Here is a 13,643-nt window from a genome sequence, read left to right as displayed (position 1 = left end):
AATGATAAAGAGGAAAGTAAGGCCCTCTCCTTAGCCACGATAACCAACTGAGGATGCCAATGTCCAATGGAGCAGTGATTGGCAACAACAGAAGCTCCACTGCATGGCAAAGAGGTCATAATAGGTCTACACTAGGGACCTATATATTTACACACATAAGCCAGTATCCAAAGGAACTGTGAGAATCAATTGAGAATGCTTCAAGGAAGATACACGTTGGCCATCAGAGCTGACAAAGCCCAAGCCAATAGCAACAGTTGTTAAAGGGATGTGACCTCATTTTATAGTTTTATAGGTTGTATGAGTTACTTCTGCTGACAGCCTCCATAAAACTGCAAGCTTCTTAAGAGTGAATAATCTTTCCACCCCTATCATTATAATTCCTGACTCAAAGCAGGATTTGAATACAACAAATTATCCAATAGCAAAGCACAGGGGTTATTCCCACGCATTCTCATTATGAAGAGCCCCCACTCAATCAAGCTCAGGGGCTTGCTTTAATCCAGGCAGTGGAAGTTCTTTAGACAAATCATCTGATAGCTATTCCATTGAGAAACAGATACTGCTGCCTCCAAAATATATCTTGAGAAATCTGTAAGAACAAAAGTGAATAATTTCTCATGCATTGCAATGGCATGTAGGCATATTTTAGGAGAATATCTTAATTACCCAGGAAATATTAAAGATTACAAATAAATATCCCACAAAAATGGCCTATCTGCTTATGACTACTAAACTGATTACTTTGAGATTTTTTTCAGATTTGACAGTTGTATCAACACCCAATACATTAATCATTAAAAACAATAAATAATTACTTTTAGTTAGGTAGATATAGCTTATATACATACTGAACATGGAATCTCAGAATGTTCAAGTGGTAAAGTTTATACAGAGTATCTAGCCCCATACAAAGCTCACATCCTACTGCTCCCCTTTCCCATGCCTGTGGCAGACATTAACCAGCCCTCTTTTCTGCTGAACATGACAATGGCCTCACAACCCCTATCAGCAGACCCCCTCTGAGCCACGCATTCTCAACCAGACAGTACACACCCAAGGGGTCAAAACTTGGTTCTAGGAAGATGAAAAATATTTAGATATTACAATGGTATGTGTCCTTTCAAAGGGTAACAGTACCTAAAGAGATACACAGTATATCTGTGACATTAAAATTACATGGGGGGCTTCCCTGGTGGCTCAGTGGTTGAGAGTCTGCCTGCCAGTGCAGGGGACACGGGTTCGAGCCCTGGTCTGGGAAGATCCCACATGCCACAGAGCGACTAGGCCCGTGAGCCACAATTGCTGAGCCTGCGCGTCTGGAGCCTGTGCTCCACAGCAAGGGAGGCCGCGATAGTGAGAGGCCCGCGCACCACGATGAAGAGTGGCCCCCACTTGCCGCAACTGGAGAAAGCCCCCACACAGAAACGAAGACCCAACACAGCCATAAATAAATAAATAAATTAAATTAAAATTACATGGGGTGTGGGGTGACGAATAAAAAAGTCTGAAAAGATTTCTTATGAGGTTGAGAACCACCACTCTGGGCAATCACTACCAAGCCCCTGAAGGTGGCACATAAAGGTAAAGCTATCTGCCATCCTGGATAGCCTAAGCATTCATTTTACTGAAAGGGAAAGTGAGTCTCAGGTAAAGTGAATTGTCCCAGTAGACATATATAGGAATTGGCCTAGTGAAGACTTAAATTCTGACTTTCAGTTAAGTGCCCAGTTCACTTCATAATGTGTCATGTTATCATTATCAGGACAGCCTATTTTTCATCTATTTGGTTAATATTACATTTCTTTATAAAGTAGACAGAAAGAAATAATACAAACTATTAACAGAAAACTAAATTGTTAATTAATTCACATGGTAAATGGTATAGAGAAAACACTACAACTAATGCAGAATACCTACGGCTCCTTTACTAAGCATCTACTGTGATCAAGGACCTGTGCCATGTCTCAGGTTCCCATGAAAGAGGGCTAGATAATCTTGAAGATTTCCTTGTCCTGTCATACTGTGTGGATCCCCATCTTATGTGTACATCAGTGAGTTGAGGGAATTGCAAAAAGTTATCATAATGATAATAATAATACACACAATCAGTCCCTAATCACTCAAGTTATTCAAAGTCAAAAGGAGGCTAAACTCCTCAGTAATTGCTTGGTTATGAAATGGACATTGTTGTTTTTTTCTAAGTTGCCCTTGAAACAGTCCACATGGGCTGGACCACTTTTATGAAGCAATTCTATAAGAGTAAAAATCCCAGGGAAATTCTGCCAAGGTCAAAGCAACAGACTTTCCATTCAGAGCATCATCCATTCTGGCCAGAGTGTGGCTGCCAAAACTCTTTACATGAGCAAGGAGAGCTAATGAATAGAATTTGCATGGAATAACTTAAGCTAATATTGGCATTCCAAGAAGATATCTGTGCCGACATCTTACCCTCTCCTTTCTCATCTCTCCTCACTGTCACCAAAGTGACCTCTCTAAAATGCACGTCTGAGCATGTCATTTCCCTGCTTACATAATCTGGATGGCTCCCTACTGTCTACAGGACTAGTCCAAACACCCTGGCAAGGCATACAGAGCTCTTCTCAGACTGGTATGGTCTACCATTTCTGCCTCCTTTTCTGATACCTCCCTACCTCATTCACCTCTCTCCCTTTTGGCTCTATACTTTAGCCAAACCAAGAAACTACTTACCCCTCAAGACAACCATGTCCTTTCCTACCATTGTTTCTTTTTAGAAGCTGTACTCCTTCTGGGAGATCTACAGCTGACAAACCCTTATCCTTCAATACCCACCTCAGATATTACCACATTTTGAAGCCTTCCTTGATTCACCCTCAAGCAAGGTTGATTTTTCCTCATAATGGAAAACTTAGAAATTCATACCATTGCTAATGTTAGTAAGTCCACAAACTTCCTTCAGGGATGCAATTATGTCTTCTTTTTTGTATGGTCAGCACATAGTAGATGTTCATTAGATGTTACTGAATGGATGAATAGTAAATACTGATTTATGGAATTCAATTAACACAATTGCTATTGATACCCATGTAGCCTACCAGAACTGCCCAACTTATAGTCCACGTTTACTCCTTAATTATATAACTATGGTATTCTGCAGTGTTTCTCACAGGTGGGAACAACTTACGAATTTTTAAATTATGTGTGACAGAATCCCACACGGACACAATATTAAATAACACTGATTTGCATGTTGGAAAAATTATTCCTTTTCCAATTCTTTTTTAGTCTTTCTGATGATATAAAGGAGGAAGATTCAGTTTGATGCCATATGACTTCAGCACCTCTCTAAAAACATGCTAAAATTTCCCTTTTTAACAAAAAGAGAACAGGACTTAGGATCAGAGACTTCAGTGAGAATCAATACTTAGCTAAAATATAAGGACACTGCTTCATTCTCATTGTTTTTATTTTCATGGTTACTTTTCAGTTTTAGAAAGTGATACTAGCTTTTTATTTACCATGGAGATATGAAGTTTTCTTGTTAAATATATTTATTTAAGTTAGAAAATAAGTCAGTTTAAAGAAAAACAGTAAGGAAATATCATTACAGGTCTTGTCAGTATTGCAAAACTAGAGGCAATGGCATCCAAATACCTAGCTTGAGTGAATAAAGTCTTAGAAGGCAAAAGATCTGAGGGGATCACAAGTCCTCTGCTTTTGGGTAAGTTAGTAAACTTCTTTGAGCATGTTTTTATGAATTAGCAGAGTACAAGTAATAACTGCTACTTTTCCTATTCAAATCTGTTGTAAAAATCAAATGAAATAACGTGTGAGGAAATGCTTTGGAAATTGTAGAAAGCAACATTATGATCATCAAAACAACCAACAACCACCTCACCACAGTATACCATTCCTTCCCATCCTGCCTCACCCAGTGTGGTTGAAATTAAACTTTGCTGACTTCTAATGGATTTAATCCTCCTCATCCCCAAATTCCTGTTAAAATGACCAAGGTCATTTTTTTTAATGATATATATTTTATTTTTTATTTTTTTTATTTTTTAACGTCTTTATTGGAGTATAATTGCTTTACAATGATGTGTTAATTTCTGCTTTGTAGCAAAGTGAATCAGCTATACATATACATATATCCCCATATCTCCTCCCTCTTGTGTCTCCCTCCTACCCTCCCTATCCCACCCCTCTAGGTGGACACAAAGCACCAAGCTGATCTCCCTGTGCTATGCGGCTGCTTCCCACTACTCAGCCATAAAAAGAAACGAAATTGAGTTATTTGTAGTGAGGTGGACGGACCTAGAATCTGTTATACAGAGTGAAGTAAGTCAGAAAGAGAAAAACAAATACTGTATGCTAATACACATTTATGGAATCTAAAAAAAAAAGGTTCTGAAGGACTTAGGGGCAGGACAGGAATAAATACACAGATGTAGAGTATGGACTTGAGGACATGGGGAGGCGGAAGAGTAAGCTGGGACGAAGTGAGAGAGTGGCATGGACATATATACACTACAAAAGGCCATTTTTAAAATAAGAAAATATCTCAGGAATGGTATCATTAATTGATCAAAATAAATGAGAAATTTCTGCCAGATGTAGGGCACATAGGGCCATTTGAGGAAATCACTGACCACTCCACTACCCAAGACAAGTAAAGGAGAAGATACCAGGGCCTGCAACAGCACCCTCAAGTCAGCAGTCAACAGTCCCACACTCTGGGAAACAGGGGAAGGGGGCCCCATTAGGTTGGGATGCAGAATGGAGGGAAGTGCTAACCTCAAACCCACAAATGACTTCTGGGACCTGAAATAGTTCAAGCAATCAAGATGGGGTGGTCTGTGGGGGATCACCAGAGTTATTTCTGCCCTCCAGCCACACACAAAAAGGACAAAAATGCTAAACAAAGAAGTGATCTTTTCACTTCCAAGTAATTGGACCTCAAATTTAACAAAATAAAAGTAGAAGACTCTATTCTTCCTTTTCCTCTTATACTTTTCCCAGAAAACTTCAACCAGGAATCTACAGAATCTGTGAATTTATAGAACCTATAGAAAATGTGCTCACCTCAACCTCAGATCCTGGATAAGTTCTGCTTTAAGCTTTTTGAGTTCATGGGAATTTTAATATGGGACACCAGCAGAATTGGAATGGCCCAAAAGCCAATGATATTTGATGTTCTGTTACCGGAAGTAGAGTGTTCAGAAGAGGGGAGGTAGGTGGGTTTGCTCTGCTTTGCATAGATTAGGCTTCACTTCTGGTCATTCACTCTGACAAATTCTAAATCCATATATAACAAGGTCTTTTTTTTTTTTTTTTAATTATGTGTCTACAATCCCTCCCACCCCTCCCAGCCTGCCCCAATAACAACTCAGCCTAAGACAGGAGAGAGGAAGAGAAATTAAAAGAGCCTGGGACTTCCCTGATGGTCCAGCAGTTAAGAATCCGCCTTCCAATGCAGGGACACGGGTTCAATCCCTGGTTGGGGAACTAAGATCCCACGTGCCGCGGGGCAACTAAGCCCGTGCGCTCTAGAGCCCGCACACCGCAACTAGAGAGCCCACGTGCCACAACAAAAGATCCCGCAGGCCGCAACTAAGACCTAACACAGCCAAATAAATAAATAAATTTTTTATTTTAATTAAAAAAAAATCTATCAGATCAATAGACTGCTATGACCAGACTTCTCAAGGGGTGAATGTCCTAATTACAAAAAAAAAAAAAAAAAAAAAAAGAGCCTGACTGGGCTGGTTTGGGGAGCTGTCTCAGAATTTTGACAGAGGAAGATGAAAGACTAAAGTGGAAGAAGAAAGAAATAAAGAAGATAGAAAATGTGAATTTCATGTTTTGCTCTGACTCAGGAAATGAACCCTTTGGGGTTTTCAAGTAAGTTCATTAACGATCTCAATTTCTTCTCAATCACTTTTGGTTGTTGACAAGGGCTTTAGTGTGACATGAGCCCTCCTGCTTTATCTGGTTACACATACTTCAACAGAGCAAACTGGAGGGTGTTCAAAGTAGATTGGCTCAACAGGTAAAAGACTGAAAGTGGTGTTGCAGGCAGGAAAGCTTAAAGGAAGGGAATTTTTAGCTAAAATAGCACAAGACTTAGGGGTAGGGGCTGAAGGAACTTATTTGCTATATGTGGCCCTGAGAGGGAGAATTGAAACAATCTGTATAAACTACAGCAGGGACAGAAATCTGCTCAATAATAGGAGAAATTTCTTTTTTTAACTAACAGTGCTGTGTGAGAAAGAATGGACTTCCTTGACTTGAGGAAGGAAGAGGAAGGGTTGGGGGTTGCCTGTCGAAGAAAGTGTCCAACCTTAGTTTGAAGAACCTGTTCACTGGGGCAATTCAAGCATGTGGGAGCCAGGATGAGCATTGGTTTTTAGGACCTTCCTAATGGATACAAAGATTAGGATGAAGAGGGGGAAAAAAACAAGTGTCTGAGTTTTAAAGATCGCAAAGCTTTAAGGCTCATAGATGCCCAACACCAACTTTCAAACGTGAAGGGCGTTTTTCCAAATAGAGTCATTGAAAGGCATTCTCTTTTGCGAAATCTAAGATGGTCCTGTCTATTCTCTCAAAAGAAAAATAAGCAACTTATTGCCTCTCCAATTCCCTTGTCCTAGGACTTTGTTCCAGACAGTTTGTCTCCTCCATGGTGACAAGTTACATTTCCACAGTCCATTATACCTCTGGCCTGAGAAAGATCTGAGGTTTGCCTGGTAGGCTGGGCTACAGCCGAGGCTTCATAATCTCACCTTGGATTAAATACAGACTCCCAAAGGACAAACTCTCCTCTCCCAAGGGTATCTGCCTCCGCAATCTCATCTCAAATGGACTGAGCCAAATTCAAAGACTCCCCAGAGAAAGCTAAGGTCAGGAGTTAAAAACAACAGCTGAAATCTCAAGAGACTGCAGGAGAGCTGGGTCTCTCCATCCCTGGACTAAGACTCAGGCAATAGCTGGCTGAGCATGACTCAGAAGACATTTCTGTGCCTGTGAACAAAGCCCAGGCCTTTGGGCTGCGTGATCGTCACATCACATTCACACTAGTGAGCCAACAGGTGAGCTGCACTAACTAGCACATCAGATTGCTTTCTGGACAGGATTTCTGCAGAGTCCACTTCTCACAGGGAAGGCAAGAAATCTGAGTAAGACAATAGGAGCAACCGCAATGAATCAACGATAGGATGAGTAAATACGAACGTGAGCACCTACTACACCCTTGGCCCTGGGTAGGCTCAGGAAATTCACAGGTGAAGGAGAGATGGCACCTTACCTTGAGAAGCTAACAGTCCATCAGGAAAAGCAGATAGATAACCTTATAATAGTAACGTAATATGGTGACACCATCATGGAGATGGGTCCATTGCAGGAGCACAGATAGAGAGCAGTAAATCATTCATGGAGGTTCTCATGGACATTATGTCATCTGAGCCAGAGCTCCCAGGTTGGTCATTCCATTGATGGAATACTAGTGAAAGCTGATTGGTCTGAAGAAGATGTACATTTGGCTTTAGAGCAAATTATATACATGCCTGTAAAAATACTCAAGGGTAGTTATTAAGAAAGGAAAACGACTTCTCTGGGTTAGGGAGTATTTTTTTTAAGTGTTTGCTGGGCAGAGACTTCCACTTGGATATAGAGTAATAAAAATTGTGGAGTTTAAGGGGAGTGGTTCAGAAAATGTTGGAAAAGTAGACAGGTCAGGCTGTTAAATAGGAACATGACTTCTTTTGCTCTCTACAGGAACACTGAATAAATACATGAGAGATAAATTTCCATCAAAATTCAGCTGCCTCACTTCTCCTTTGACCACGTTTTGGACAAAGATGTTTGACAAGATAAAGCAGTTCATGCTTCAAGCCGACAGGCCTGCTGGCTTCTGTCCAGGACAAACACTGTCAGTAAAAATCCCTTCCCAACCTCCCGGGAGAGTGCTGACTGGGGCTACCAGCATTCCCTAACTTTTTCTCCTTATGAAGCTTAAAAAGGAAATCACGTCACAGGTCACCAAAAGAGCTGTCATTGACTTGGTCAAAGGAAAAACAATAAACAGAACAAGTGATTCCATCAAACACAGGCGGCACCACTCTCTCATTTTGTCACCAGTTTTACCTGAGGGGCAACTGGATGAACATACCTTTCTTCATATTTCATTTTTGAAGATATTTGAAGATAGTTATCTCTCTTGGAAGATCAAAAGAAGTAGTTTTGGAGTAATAGAACATGCTGTAGATCAAGAATCAAAAATAACTGGGCTTAACTTAGAGCCACTGGATTTTTGTGTCATCTCGGGCAGGTCACTCTGCCTCTCTGGGTCTATTTCCCAGAAGATCGTCCCATTTATTCCAGTTTATTTTGAGAGACTGTGACTTTCAGGTTGATTGATAGATTTGGTTAAACATTGAATTCAATCTAAAGATTCAGATGAAAATACCTTTCACTCACTCAATAAATATTTTGAGTTCTTAGCATGTACCAGGAATTGTCCCAGACATTGCCCGAGGTTTAATATTTCCTCATTCCTTGTTCCAAAGAGAATTTGAGGCAGCTTGCAATAATAATTCAGTACAATAAACATCAAGTTTGAGGAAAATAAAGTGAAAGCAGGCATCATTTAATCTCATATAATCAACTAATTGATCATATAAATAAATATGTAGCATGTCTTTCTTCATTATTTGCTAGAGGTGCACCACTAACTTATCTCTGAGCTCCTTAGAAGCCAATGTGAAGAAGGAAACACAATCTATTTCATAAAATTCTGTGTTTGTAAGACACAAATAGCACCAAAGCTATTTCTGATTCTGAGATCTGAATATTTAGAATCAGCTTGATGTTGTTAAATACCTCAAACTACAGAAACCTTAATTCAACAAACATTCACTCACACCTACTCTGTACCAGGTCCTGTGCCAGTTATTAAAATGAGTGAAATGAGTAAGAGCTAGTCTGTGCTCTTCAAGTCCTTCTTAAGCATAATCAGGATTTGAATCCTGCAGATCAGGATTTGCAGGTTGTTGCTGTCGATTCCTCTATGCCCCATCAATCCCCACGAAAAGGGGAGATTATGAAGTAACCTTCTAGAGGTCATCCTGAGACAGGAACCTGGGACCTGGGACCCTTTGCTGCAGTGCTTGCACCTGGACAAACGTGTCCTCAAGTAACAAAATACAAAGAAACTATAAGGGACTAAAAATAACTGCGTGCATGTGCAGTTGGGGCAAATTATGGACAAGATACAAAAAGACCAAAAACCCAACTACCACTTCTGAAGAGCTGGGAGCAAAAGCAGGGTACTGTGCATGCCCCCTGCACACAGCACCACCAAGGGGGTGGGCAAACCACCTCAGCCACCCCTCAGGCCCGACCCCTGGACCCACCCCCACCCTTACCCCTTACGCCTCAGAGAGCAAGGGAAACTGTTACTTGTTCTCACTCCCTCCTGCTGCAGCAGGAGTCCCAGTAAAGCTTGCCTGAATTTCTTGACTGGCCTCTTAACAGTTTCTATTGATTAAGGAGGCCAAGAACCCTGGTCAGTAACACTCCTAGCTTAGAGGAAATTCCAGCAGTATGTTGAAGCTGGGTATACAGAGATGGGGAGATGGAAGTAAGAATTGGGGGGAGCCTCTGTGGTTTGGAGACACCCTCTCTCGTCCCCAGTCCTGCTGGTTTGGAACACATTTCTAGAAAACAAGCACATGGAATTTGGGTATGTTTTAAAGGCTTTATCATCAACAACTAATTTTCCCCACAATGAACTAAAATGCAAACCTTAAAGCAGCAGCAGGATCCCTCCGTCCTGCCTGAAATGCTGAGCTAATGCCAAGCCAAGGGAGTCTACCTCTCTTCAAAACAGCCCAGTTGTTCCTAGATTCACACAGAACTTGACTGGGAAAAGATACTGACCTTAGCAACACAGCTATATAGATCCTTGAAGGCACCTAGCTCATCATTCTCACTTTCCCAATGAGGAGTCCCATCAAAACTCATTAAATAAAGTGAGTTATGGAGTGGTCAAGTGACATACTCAAAAGCATGCATGGCAGATCAGGGAGTGCACTGCAGGAATACTTCACCGCATGCCTGGATCCTATTTGGAATTTTAAATCTCAGCCCCTTTAGAATTGGGGTTTCTGGAGTACAGAGACCATGTCTTAATGTCTCATTTTTTTCCTGCAGGCTCAGTGGCCTACCCCATTCCTGGAACTTCATTATGAGCTCAAATTCTGCTGCTTTGATTGGGTTCTTGCAACCCAGGGGCAGGTGGCCTCCATCTAGCACAGATTATTGACACTGGGAACACACTGAAGCTCCTGAGGAGTTTTAACAAAAAATATCCATGCCTGGGACCCACCCCAAAACAAGTGAAATCAGAACGCTAGATGATTCTAACATGCAAGTGGGACTGAAAAACATGGATCTAGCTTCTCATAAAACCAAAGCACGGCCATCCTGTCTTGGGCTGGAGCCCAAAGTCACAATGATCTCTGATCATGGTTTTGGGAAGGTTAATTCCAACTGGATGTCCTTGCCAAGGCTTTCACCATGGCAGTCTCAAGGTACTCAAAATGAAGAGTGGGCTCCTTTTTCCCGTTTAATGTTCATATACTGCCATCTAGTGGTTCCTTTGGCTTTTCCGGAGGTATGTCTCATAAAAAACACAATTGTGCCTCAGTTGTAGCTGAGAGATCCTGGGGTGTCAGAACCCCAAGCCATCTTATTATTTGGATGTTTTTTCTTGCAAAATATTCCATGATTTCTTCTCCCAGGGTGTCTACAAGTCCTTAATTTTATTTGGATAAAGAGTCAAGGGTGGAATTGGACCCAGGCCTAAATTGAGAAGCAGGATGACAGCTTTGCAGGTTCAAGAATCTGCATATGAGCCCTGGCTCAGCAATGTGCCAGTCACGTGACCTTGGAAACATCATTTCATTTCCTGGTGCTTCATTTGAAAGACAGAAAGAATAATTCTGCCCTCTACAGGGCCAGGAAGTTTTTACAACAAATGAGATCACTAATGTGCAAATTTGTTACAAACATCCATAATCATGAAAATAAATAAATACACACACACACACACACATACACACACACACACACCCCCCAACATAACATGATAGATTGATTCATTCATTGTTATGCAAGTTTAGATGCATATAGTACATGAACAATCAATAACAATTCATTAATTAAATAACTGGGAGCTAATCCTATGATCTTAAAGATGACAAAATTACCTTTCAAATAGGTGGCTACAACTTTTTATATATAACAGATAAAATTCACATCCCACTGAATTTTAGCGTAGATACACTAACTTGACTGAAAGATCACCAAAGCAAAGAACCCCTCAGATGAGGTCATCAGAGGCTCCATAACGGCATTTTCCATTTAGAGAGGTCACTGGCGAAGACCTAAGGGAGGAAAGAAAGACCTGTGGGAGGACTCTAATTAGGAAATCTGTGCATGACATTACTAACCAGGAAAATCCAAGGTAACATCTCCCTCCCAGGGAGACCACCTAGGAAAGCAAATCAGGAAGTTGCAAAGAAAGAAGCCCTGCAAGAGTTTTCTAACCAGGGAAGTTCTGTGTGCAGGTTCTACCTGGGGACAGGGCTGTTTGATAAGGGACACCTTAGAAGAGTCTGGCAACTTTAAGACCCACTTAGATGTAAACTTATCTATTGCACAATTTGTTATTTTTAAAGCAAATTTTGTGGGGAAAAAAACAGGCAAACTAGTGGTTGGCTTAATTTTCCATCTTTCACTGATTACACTGGATTCAAAGAGCTAAGAGTGTGGATAAGGCAACTTAAAGGGAGGCCTTGGGGAAAAAAAATTTTTTTAATGCTCTTGTTGGAACAGGAACAGGTCTCCAACTCTGGCATTTGTAAGAACCACCTGAAACCTAGTTTTAAATGGGCCCCATAGCAGAAATCCTGACTCCAGAGCTCTGGATGGGGCCCAGGAATTTCCATTTTTAATGGACACTTCCAGGTGATTCTGTCCAGGTGCTCCACAGACAGCACCTTAAGAAATCCCATTCAAGATGCTCCTTTTCTTCTATGCTTCAGATGTTAGAGGACCACTGATTTTGATCCAGTGGAGTGGGACAAGAAGTACTGAGGTAGGTTAAGCCAACAGTTTTGGCATCAGACAGCTGGTAGAGGTCAGGATCAAAAGATGTCCCCCAGCACGTCACAGGACACAACCAAGCACTGGGTGTTTGACATGCAATTTCTCTGATTCTCACTACTGGAAAGGAGGTTGCTATTGTCTCTATTACACCATCAAGGTAGAGTTTACCCCTTGATATCTCTGCGATATCATTACCCAGGGATGCTGCAGTGGTTCCCAGGGTCACTTTAGCAGGACATCAGGGCCTTTATGCATGCTGTTTCCTAGACTTGACTATTCCCTCTCTAGTCCCTGCCACCAATGCCTCTTCTGTCTGGGACTCAGATCTAAAGACTCAACTCTTTTCTTGCAAGACTCCAAATCAGAACTAATCATTGTTGAGACTGTTAAGCATTTATCTAACAACAAGTAATCATTGGCTATGCATGTTGCAAAGGTATTTCATATAATACAATGATCTCACACACTAGGAATCATCATCTAGAACAGGGGTCAGCACAATATGACCCCCGGACCAACCAGACAGTCACCTGGTTTTGTAAATAAAGTTTTATTGAAACACAGCTACACCCATTTGTTTACATATTATCTTTAGCTGTGGCAGAGTTAAGTAATTGAGTCATTGCAAATATTACTATGGTCTGCAAAGCTGAATATTTACTCTCTGGCTCTTTACAGAAAAAGTTTGCCAGCCCTGGTCTAGAAAAACGAGTAACACCTAAGACAGTACCGCAGACACTTTGAATCCTTCTTAAATAATTTGAAGCCAGACTCTCTGACTTCTGAACTAATGCACAATTATGTTTCCACTCTTTCTACTCTTAGAATCTTGTTTATATCTCATTTAAAGCATTAATCATCATTCTGCTCATATAGAGGCCATTCACTTATTCAACTAATTTTATTGTGCTCCTGCAAATAATAAAACATTCATGCTCTCCAGGATCTAACTACTAGAGCAAAGACCTTCAAACTTTTCAGATTATTAACCCCTATCAGTAAAACAACTTTTGAACACACAACCACAATATAGGTATATTTATTAATCATGAAGTATACATGTGTACCATTGTATCAACATATTAGGTACATTACAAAGCATACAAAAAATAGAGTTAGGAATTCTATTCTTCCCGTATCCAACTTTGAGAACCACTGGACTAGATTTATAGGATGTTGTGGAAAATGCTAAGGAGAAAAGTGAACATGGCTTAAAAAGACAAAAGGGACCAAATGCAGGAAGGGCATACCAGAAGAAAGACATTTGATCTGAGTTTTTGAAATGAGCAGAAGATCATCAGGCAAAAAATGGGGGGGGGGGGAGGGGACGGGGAGGGCATTCTATACAGGGGAGACAGCTTGTCCAAAGACACAGAGGTAAGAGAGAGCATGCTGTGTTCATGCAGTTTTGTTATCTATAAAGGGGGGATAGAGGCAGATGAGGCAGGTCAATGTGATTGAAACCAGACTCTGAAGGGCCTCATGTGTCAGGT

The sequence above is a fragment of the Eschrichtius robustus genome, chromosome 10, assembly GCF_028021215.1.
Source record: "Eschrichtius robustus isolate mEscRob2 chromosome 10, mEscRob2.pri, whole genome shotgun sequence".
In the NCBI taxonomy this organism is placed as follows: domain Eukaryota; kingdom Metazoa; phylum Chordata; class Mammalia; order Artiodactyla; family Eschrichtiidae; genus Eschrichtius; species Eschrichtius robustus.
This window is presented reverse-complemented; position numbering follows the sequence as displayed.